This window comes from Squalius cephalus (genome assembly GCF_949319135.1).
Source record: "Squalius cephalus genome assembly, chromosome: 17".
Lineage (NCBI taxonomy): Eukaryota > Metazoa > Chordata > Actinopteri > Cypriniformes > Leuciscidae > Squalius > Squalius cephalus.
In genome coordinates, this window is record NC_137138.1 from 9,341,874 (window position 1) to 9,350,968 (window position 9,095).

At 35.5% G+C, this 9,095-nt stretch overlaps 1 long non-coding RNA gene across 1 annotated transcript; it reads left to right on the top strand.

The window, feature by feature from the left end:
* Positions 1 to 1,421: 1,421 nt before the first annotated feature.
* LOC307145069 lies at positions 1,422 to 7,171 on the top strand. Its single transcript, XR_013818882.1, has 3 exons — positions 1,422 to 1,580; positions 5,356 to 5,428; positions 7,118 to 7,171. It is a non-coding gene; the product is annotated as an uncharacterized lncRNA (long non-coding RNA).
* Positions 7,172 to 9,095: the final 1,924 nt, after the last annotated feature.

The window sequence follows — 9,095 nt, forward strand, 5'->3', positions numbered from 1 at the left end:
TGAACAAGAAGACTACAGTCCTCAAGGAATCATGTTCGGTTTGTTGCGTTCTCTGGCATCACCTGAAATTAAACTCGACATCTTACACACAAGTAACCCAAGATGTTTACCTGACCTTCAACCCAAGAACAAATCCATCAAGACTGTCTGCTGCTCAGATCCCATATTTCGATATTCCAAAAGACATGCAAAATTTAAAGTGCCATTGTCTACAATTGACTTTGTAGAAAATATAGCTAATTGACAGATGCTTGACAAAAGTTTAAAGGTTTAAGAAGCCGCTAATTGTTAAAATGACAGCTGTAATCATTTATTAACCTTTGTGGTGAACTTTTAAATAGATAAAAATTGTAATATTTCACACTTTTTTATGGTATTAGTTGGACTCTTGATGGTTGAAGACAACACACATGCCAATGAATGTCTTGACAGCACACTCTAGCCCCTTTTACACATTTATGCACTAGTGGTCAAAAGTTTGGAATAATTTAGTTTTTTTTTTTTTATGTTTTTGACAGAATTCTCTTATGCTCACCAAGGCTGCATTTATTTAATATGAAGGATTTCTGGAGGATCATGTGACACTGAAGGCTGGAGTAATGATGCTGAAAATTCAGCTGTGCATCACAGGAATAAATTACATTTTAAATTTATATCTATATATAAAAAAACTGTTACATTAAATTGTAATCATATTTCAAAAATGTACAGTTTTTACTGAACATATAAGATACTTCTTTCAAAAACATTGAAAATCGTTCAAAACTTTTGACCGATAGTGGTTTGGCTGCTATGTTATGCCCTGCACACAAAAAAAGTATTTTGAATTGTAATCAAATAATGGATTGAGAAATGGACTTCTGGGTGTAAACTTGTAGTGGGCTTTCATTATCATGGTTGAGTGTATACATGTGCATATGCTAATGTTTTTGCTTGTGTTTGCAGCCACACGGTTTCCTGTTTCCCTGTGCATCTTGCCACAACTCCCAAGAATAGGTACGTGAGACACAGCGGCAGCTGTCCTAGAAATGTGAGGCTCAGTCATAAACTGAATGAGGTGTATCATGATTGATCATTCTTCACATCACCACTATTGAAGTGAAAGAGCCAGTCACCCATGTCAGGAACTGCTCCCAGATGTGTGAGCATCTCTCTCTCTCTTTCACTTCATCAGCTCTCTGAAGCTTTCCAAAAATTCTCTTATGCAACAATAAAAATCACATCATGCTAATAATTTAAGACTCATCTGCACTCAAGGGAACAGCTGGTTGCGATGATCCGCTGAAATGTTTCCCACCATGTTTCCCAAGGTCAGCAAAACTATTTTTGCCCCATTCGTTACATAATGATTCTCTTTTTATCTGAAATGTTTGCTAATAATATGTTTGCTTGGCAGTGCAGTCATTAGGGTGGAACAAAAGAGACGTGGCTTACATCACACAGACATATGCGTTTCTACAGAGGTCATGTCCTTGAGTAGCAGTTTCATTTAAAACTCACAGATTCAACGACTGCAGTTTGCATGGATTGTTCGGACAGCAGGGGAGAAGGACTCTTGGGTGTCCATATAGTGTTTAAAGGTAAGTTTTGTCATTTATTAGCCATTAGAAGCACCACAATGGCAAAACAATAATAACTGTTGTCAAACTTTCTCTTCAACTCTGTATTAAATTCATTAATTGGTTGAGCCAGTTTTATTTCTGAACCAGTCGGGATGTTCAAACAAAGATTGCGGTTCAATTTGGAACAGAAATTATAAACTTCACTGACGTTTTGTGTTGGTAACTGAAAGGTTGTAGGTTCAAACCCCATTACAGGCAGTACATGAACAATTATAAATGTGCCCTCCACTGTAAACCCTAACGCTTAAAATAATTAATTGGTTTGAGTAGAGCAAACTTTAAAAAAAATAGTTGAGTATTACTTTTATACTTTGAGTATTTACAACTTTCTTTTTCTTTTGAGATTACGAAACTGACACATTTTAAGTAATCTGAATTATTTAATTGTTTTGAGTTTAATGAACTTGTTTCTTTTAATTTAGACAAACTTAAATTTAACAGAAACTGGGCTGGAATTTCTATTTCCCAACATGCTTTGCTGTTACTCGAAAGGGCGAGTACATGCTAAAATAAAGTGTTATATAATGTTATATAATGTCCTTTTACTTCACACAGACATGCACTGAAAACTTTCAGCCTTTTATGTTCAAACCGGAGTCAGACAAAGATGGGGTGACTCAAGAAGAAGTGACAACATGTAGACAACATTTCTGAATTGTTAGTTGATGAATTTATGTAGCTTATGTGTAATTATGTTCTAGTCACTGATTAGCATATTCTGTCATGATAATCTATAAATCACGTTCCCGGGGGCGGGGTTTATGTAAATTTTAGGGTTTGTGATGTCACTAACCCGGGAGGAAGCTCGTGTAGTCCCTACCAGCCATTTGTTGTAGTCCTTAAAAAACGATTTCTTTAAAATAAAATATCTCCCTTTGCTTTGAACTTTGAGCATTGTAACTTTGCAGATGTTGTTTATGCTCAAACAGCAACATTACACACTAACTAAAGTTAGAAAAGTGAAATCATAATCAACCACGCCTTTAAATTGAGATTACACGATCATTTTAAATTAAATGTATGAGTTATCTTACTCAAATACTTCAAGTTAAGAGCAATTAACATGTATTGTACATAAAATAGAAATCTGCTAGTTCTGCTTACTTAAAATTTGAATTTCTTAACTTAAAAAAATTGAGGTAACTGATTACCCAAATTTGAGTTTTGTCAACTTATTCTGATTTACAAGCAAGACCCTTAAAGTAAAAAAAATTACATTTGCAACCAATTTACCTTCTGTAATTTGACTTATTTCTCAGTAAAACTGGATATTTATTCAGAAAAAAAAAAAAGATCTATTGGGTGATACAATTATATGTCAATGCTTGAATGTGCACAAATGTTTTGTGTTCTTTGTGAATAAACGCAAAGTTTCTTGGGGGATCGCAAAAGCATTGAAATATATTTTTCCTCCCATCTCACAATTTTTTCCATCACCATGTCCCTTAGGGGCTCCGTAATCAATCAAAAAACTATTAAAAACTTTTAAACAATTTTCACTTAGTATTTTACAAATAGTTACAAATAAAATACATTGAATTAAACATTGAACTTGAAAAGCATAAAAAAAGTACAAAGCCTATAGTATCTCTTGTAAAACGAACTCCAGTAATCTTTAATAATCTTGCTTTATTTATTGTTTATTTACTTGTTTGATTGTTTTTTAACTTCTAAAATTCTTTTTTTACAGTGTCATTGCAAAGCATTACCTTTTTTGAATAGCATCCACAAGTTTAGATACAGAAGAAAATGAAAACAGCCCCAGAGAAGATGGTAAAACATCTTAAGGCTTGGTTCCTGCTCTGTACTGTAGGTCGTCTCTGCTGACTATCTGAGGATAGACTCCTTTTGCTTGGATGCTTTATCGAAAGGCTTTCTGAGCCTGATAATAAGGCTAGCAAGACTAAAACAACAACAAAGCAAAAAAACAAAGACATTTAGAGATCTTCCCTTAGGCACAAGGGTGAGAAGAGTTACCAAAGAGATCTTCTGGCCTTTCCAGATTTTGAGGCCTGGAGGAAACGCACTGAACCATACACAGAGGATTTTGCTGGCATGTTAGATGTTGCTGTTTTGATGTCAGTATAAGTAGACACTACTTGGCCTATCCGTAACGTTAAGAACATAATTTATATATAATGTATGCTTGGTGTCCTAGCCAGTTTGAGAGAAATTATAATGAACAATAAAAAAAGGAATTAGGTGAGAAGCCAAATAAGCAACTTGGCATTTGGTAGATGTTCTTCATCCAACTCGATCTATGCTAAGTGCCGGGAGAGTCCCACTGGAAATACCTGAAATGAAGTGATTTACTCAGGAGTACAAAAATGCAGTTTATCAGTTTCACCTCTATAAATGCTGAAGTTTTGTTCTGCCATGGTTTTTCATTATTAGGTTACAACCACGGCTTATAATGAGCCTAAAGCCCTATTTGGACAGGATTAGTTTAACATGGAGAGGTGGGATAAAGTAATTATTACCAGAGCTTCTCAGTGATTTTAGTCCCGTCCGAATGTGCCATTACGGACAATGTCAGTAAGGCGACTTTTTCCTTTTGGAAAAATTACCTCACGTAATACTAATATTCTGTAATTTCCTGTTTTAAAGTACTTTTGCGCGTTTTTTCCAATTATGGAGGCGCTTGAAACAGCATTCAGTTGCGTTCTAGGTGGTGGGACGTCAAGTAGCCTATGTGGCAAAACTCAAGTGTTTTCCACATACCATTCAGATAAAAAAGAAGGTTGAAAGCACTTGTCAGAGGCATGAAACTTCTTCTAGCTTTAGGTAAGTCCCTTTTACCATCAGAATCCAATCAGAGTTTAATTAATTTAATAAATAAATCGTTCGACCGGACCTCACTGTTTTGTAGGTTATATGTGTTTGCGCACGTGATATCAGGAAGGAAGGTAATACATGACGGCAGGGAGGTGACAGCAGTGCATAAATCTAGTTACCCCTCCCACTTCTGCTAGTTTTACAGAGATTTATTGTCCCGTGCGAATTGGCCATTAATATTACAGACATCCTGTGGTAAAATTACATTACTCCATCAACCCTTGTAAAACTAATCCCGTCCGAATAGGGCTTAAAGTCTATACACTACCGTTTAAAAGTTTTTAATTAGTAATAAATTAGTAGGCTACTTTTATTCAGCAAACATGCTTTTTTTCTTTTCTTTTTTTTTTTAAGACAGTTAATACGTTTACATTTGTACATAAAAAGAAATTCAAATAAACACGGCTATTTAGAATTTTCTATTTATCAGAGAATACTGAAAAAAAAATGTCATGGTTTCCTCAAAAATAGAGCAGCACAATTGTTTTCAAAATTGATAATAATAAGAAAGGTGTCAGATTGCAAAGTTTTAAATGGTAATGTATTTTCAGTCATTTTCAGTCATACTATAAAATGCTATACATTTTATAGTAAGCTATCTTCAGGTATTATAGACCTCCTTGAACTGGAACCGAAATGGAATTGACTGACATATTCGCCAAAGTCTTATTTTTGTAAATGATTGTGCAATTATTGTGGCTTTAGGAACAGTTGCATGTCCTGATTTTGTCACAATTTGTTCCTGTCTGAACATTTAATCCTAACCATATGCCTAACCCGAAACCTAATCCTACTCATAAGTTATCCCTAAAATCAGAGTGAAATGATATGTGAATAACACTGATGAACTCTGAACTTGTCCCTCAAATCTGATTGTTTGATTGGAATGTTGTTCCAGGATCAACAAAGACGATGCACTTGGTGAAATCAGCTTCTGAATGGCACACTGAAGAATTTGGCTCATTTTAGAGGTAAACAGATGCTGCATCTTTGAAGTTAAAATGAATTTGCACCATCCTGACCAGGTGTGATAGAGCTAAAAATCTCTTCCATGTTAATTTACATTTTTAGCATAACTGATACTGCAACAAGCAAAATTATTATTGGTCCAAAATCCCAATTAAACTTCAAATATATGTAGATTCAATTTTGTTCCGTAGCATTTCCACTTGCAATGTGGACAGACAAAAGTTGTTGGAAACTGGTTAGGACACAAGGGTGAATTTGTATGCTTTATCAGATCTGCATGCTGTATCATTTCTGAAATATCATCATGGGTCAGGCGTATTATTATATCTGGATAAAGCAGCTTTGCTTGTGTGTTTACTAAGGTGATCGTGAGGGCAGACCCTGGCATGGGCTGGGCTGCTTGGATTACCATGTGCCCGGTTTCATTGTTACCAAGCTGGGATGTGTTTACACGCAACTGAAACACAAGCCACCTCACCTGCCTCTCACATACAACCACAGGGTTAGACTTACCGGGGTCCTGTCTCTGCAAACAAGTGTGTTCTGCTTCCTGTGTTAAACATTATTTTGCATGCATTTTTTGAGCAGTCAAACAAGCGTGAAGATAAACATGCTGGGGAAAAAACAACAGCGTCAATCAGCAAGGCTGAATCTACCACCAGTGTGGACATGAACTATAAGAGGCAATCACACTAATTAATTAATATGCTCTCCAAACAAATCAAACATACAAAGCGTTGCCACGGAGATGAGAATAAAACCTCAGACACAACGATGACTTCCTGTTGAGAGACAGAAATTGGGGCATCGGGAGCCAGGCAGACTTGCTGGCAAAGTTGGTTTTGTTGAATGTGCAGTTTTCTAAACTACGCACAAACGGCATAAAGCCTCTTTATGATTGATGATGTAGTTATCTACATCTAGGCTCTGGTGGATGCATCACCAGGCTCGCTGAATTATAGCCTCGCAGCTTATGACGACAACATCGTGTAAGACGGTGTATATGGGCCAGAGAAAACAAATGAGCCGACTACACGAAGACTTAATACAACACTCTATGTGCTATAAGACAGCATGGAAAGAATCTGTAGCTCTCTCAAGCATTCTGCCCTCCTTTTTCTTTCTCATTACCTCCATATTATTTGGTTTGGTTGTAGTCTGAGACATGTCGGATTTGTTGACAAAACTGTTAAGGCTAAACAACTAAGATTAAATTAGTTATGAACATTCCTTTAGCTCAGTCAAGCTCTTTTAATGAAGGGAAGGACAATCCACCACCAAATGGTAAGAGAAACAGAAAAGAAAGAAATATGGTTTGTGATGCATCTATTGGATAATACCTGAAGTTAATGATAGAGACCCGTATCATTCAAAACAATCTTTAAATTAGATGTCATGGAATTAATTTCAAAGTAATGTTGCTTAGACTTGACAACACTGACTCTTCTTCATGTAAAAAGCTGTCTCCAAGTTGGGAAAGGCTATTCTGTGCTAAGTTATTTTTGCAATTCTTGCTTATTTCCTGACCAGTGATTTGTGATTAAAACTGGGCTTTTTTGTCTCTTTTTTTTAAATGACCATGACTTTTCAAACATTGTACAAGGTATTTGACTTACTTTGGCTTTTTCCAATTATAAAGACATCGGGATGTTGGAAATGTGAAAGATGGCTCATTTTCTTCTGTTGCTCAGGGTTTCAGATTTTGCGTTCCTTTGGCCTTGGATACAAGATAAACGGCAGCCCAGCTATAAATTCCAGCTTTGTGAATCTAGTCTTCGGTAAGAAAGAGTCAGATTCAATTCTGAGGTAAGCTATTATCAATCATTACTTTCAAACTCCAACCCTAAACTTTACAAATAATACCTTTAATGACAATCCACAAATCTGAACTGTCTCGAAATGAACAGTATGTTTCCATCAGATTTGTAGTTGAGAGTTTCTAGAGGACCAGATTTTATGGCCGTAGGCTTCTGAGACCTTGACATTTGAAGGAACTGTAGCACTCTATTTGTTTCTCTCTCATTGACCTCTTTTGTGTCTAGCTTTTCATCCCCTGATGACTGAGCAACAGGGAGTCAATGTCCACAATCCCGCTGGTGATTATGTGTCATTCTCAGACAATATCACAGACTACAGAGCAATGTCATTCTCTCAGATTCCTTACAGAGACCAGAGCAAACACACACACACGCACACATTTGTTTTCTATCAAGGCTTCCATTAAGTTGTTTTGGTAACACTTTAGAATTATGGTCCATCATTAGTAATGCTGGACAAATGAGTAGTTCTACATTAACACTTCGGCTACTGCTACTAACTAATATTGAAGAAATATCAAATTAAGGACTAAGATAGTTCCTTATTAGGTAATCAATAATTACTGATGAGATTAGCCTCAACTGACAAATGATAAAGAATTACCAATTAATTACTAATCACAACATTATCGTGTTTCTGAGAAACGTGTAATTGTGTAATCCATCATATTCACTAATTACTCAAGTATTGCCTAGTTACTCTGCAGGAACTACTAGTGATCTATTCTGGACCATTATTTTAAAGTGAAAAACATTTTTCACTGTAAAATAATGGTATTTACTGGAAGACATTTTCTGATATTTCTCTCTTTAATTGTCTCTCTGCATTGCAGTCAGTCAGAGAAGGGTTTTGTGTGACTGTTTTCCTCAGCGCTCTCTGAAATGCCTCTTATAATTTAACGTTCATGCTCAGTCAGCAGAATCATCCTTTAACGTTCACCCTGGTACATTCCCAGCTCTCTCTATCTTTATGTGGGGGTATATAAAAATGCTCACTCCGCTTTTTCCCCCCCATTTTCGATCAATAAAATGTGGTAATGAAAAGATGGGGTCAATAATGGGGTCAAAAAAGTCTGCAGTTTTAGTCAAATATACAGTAATATTGTGAAATATTATTACAATTTAAAATAATGTATTTTAATATATTTTAAAGTATAATTTATTCAGCATGAAATTTTCAGCAACCATTACTCCAGTCTTCAGTGTCACATGGTATGGGGATGGAATTGTTGCATTATTCCAAATAAATAGATTGAGATTCACAAATAAATGTAAAGAGCTTCACAAAAATGTAATAACATTCACACATAAATAAAATTAGATTTGCAAATAAATTAAAAAATGCTTATTTGCTGCTCAAGAAACATTTCTGATTTCATCTCTGATACATTTTTTTTGCTGGATTCTTTGATGAATAGAAAGTTCAAAAAAGACACATTTATTTTTTTGAAACGTTATAAATGTTGGTCACTTTTGATTAATTGAATGCGTCCTTGATGAATCCAAGTATTCAGTAAAAGCATAGGTTTCTGTGGATTGTTTTACATACAGAATGTGTTTATTTGCACATTTGTATTTAAAAGCGGTTCTGACCTTCTGCTGTCTCTAAATGACCCCAACATTAATATCTTTTTTTTTGGTCTCATAATCTCTGCGTCCCGTCCACAAATCGTTAGAGCAGATGGGAATGACCAGATGTTTGTGATTTACCAAGAATGCAAAATGATTCCGGATAAAAAGAGTGGGTACTATAAAACAGACATGAATGCCCTTCATGTTCGGTTGTCATTTAATCACAGATGATTATATGGAGAAATCAAACCGCAGTTCAGCAGATGTTGCATAAAGCTGG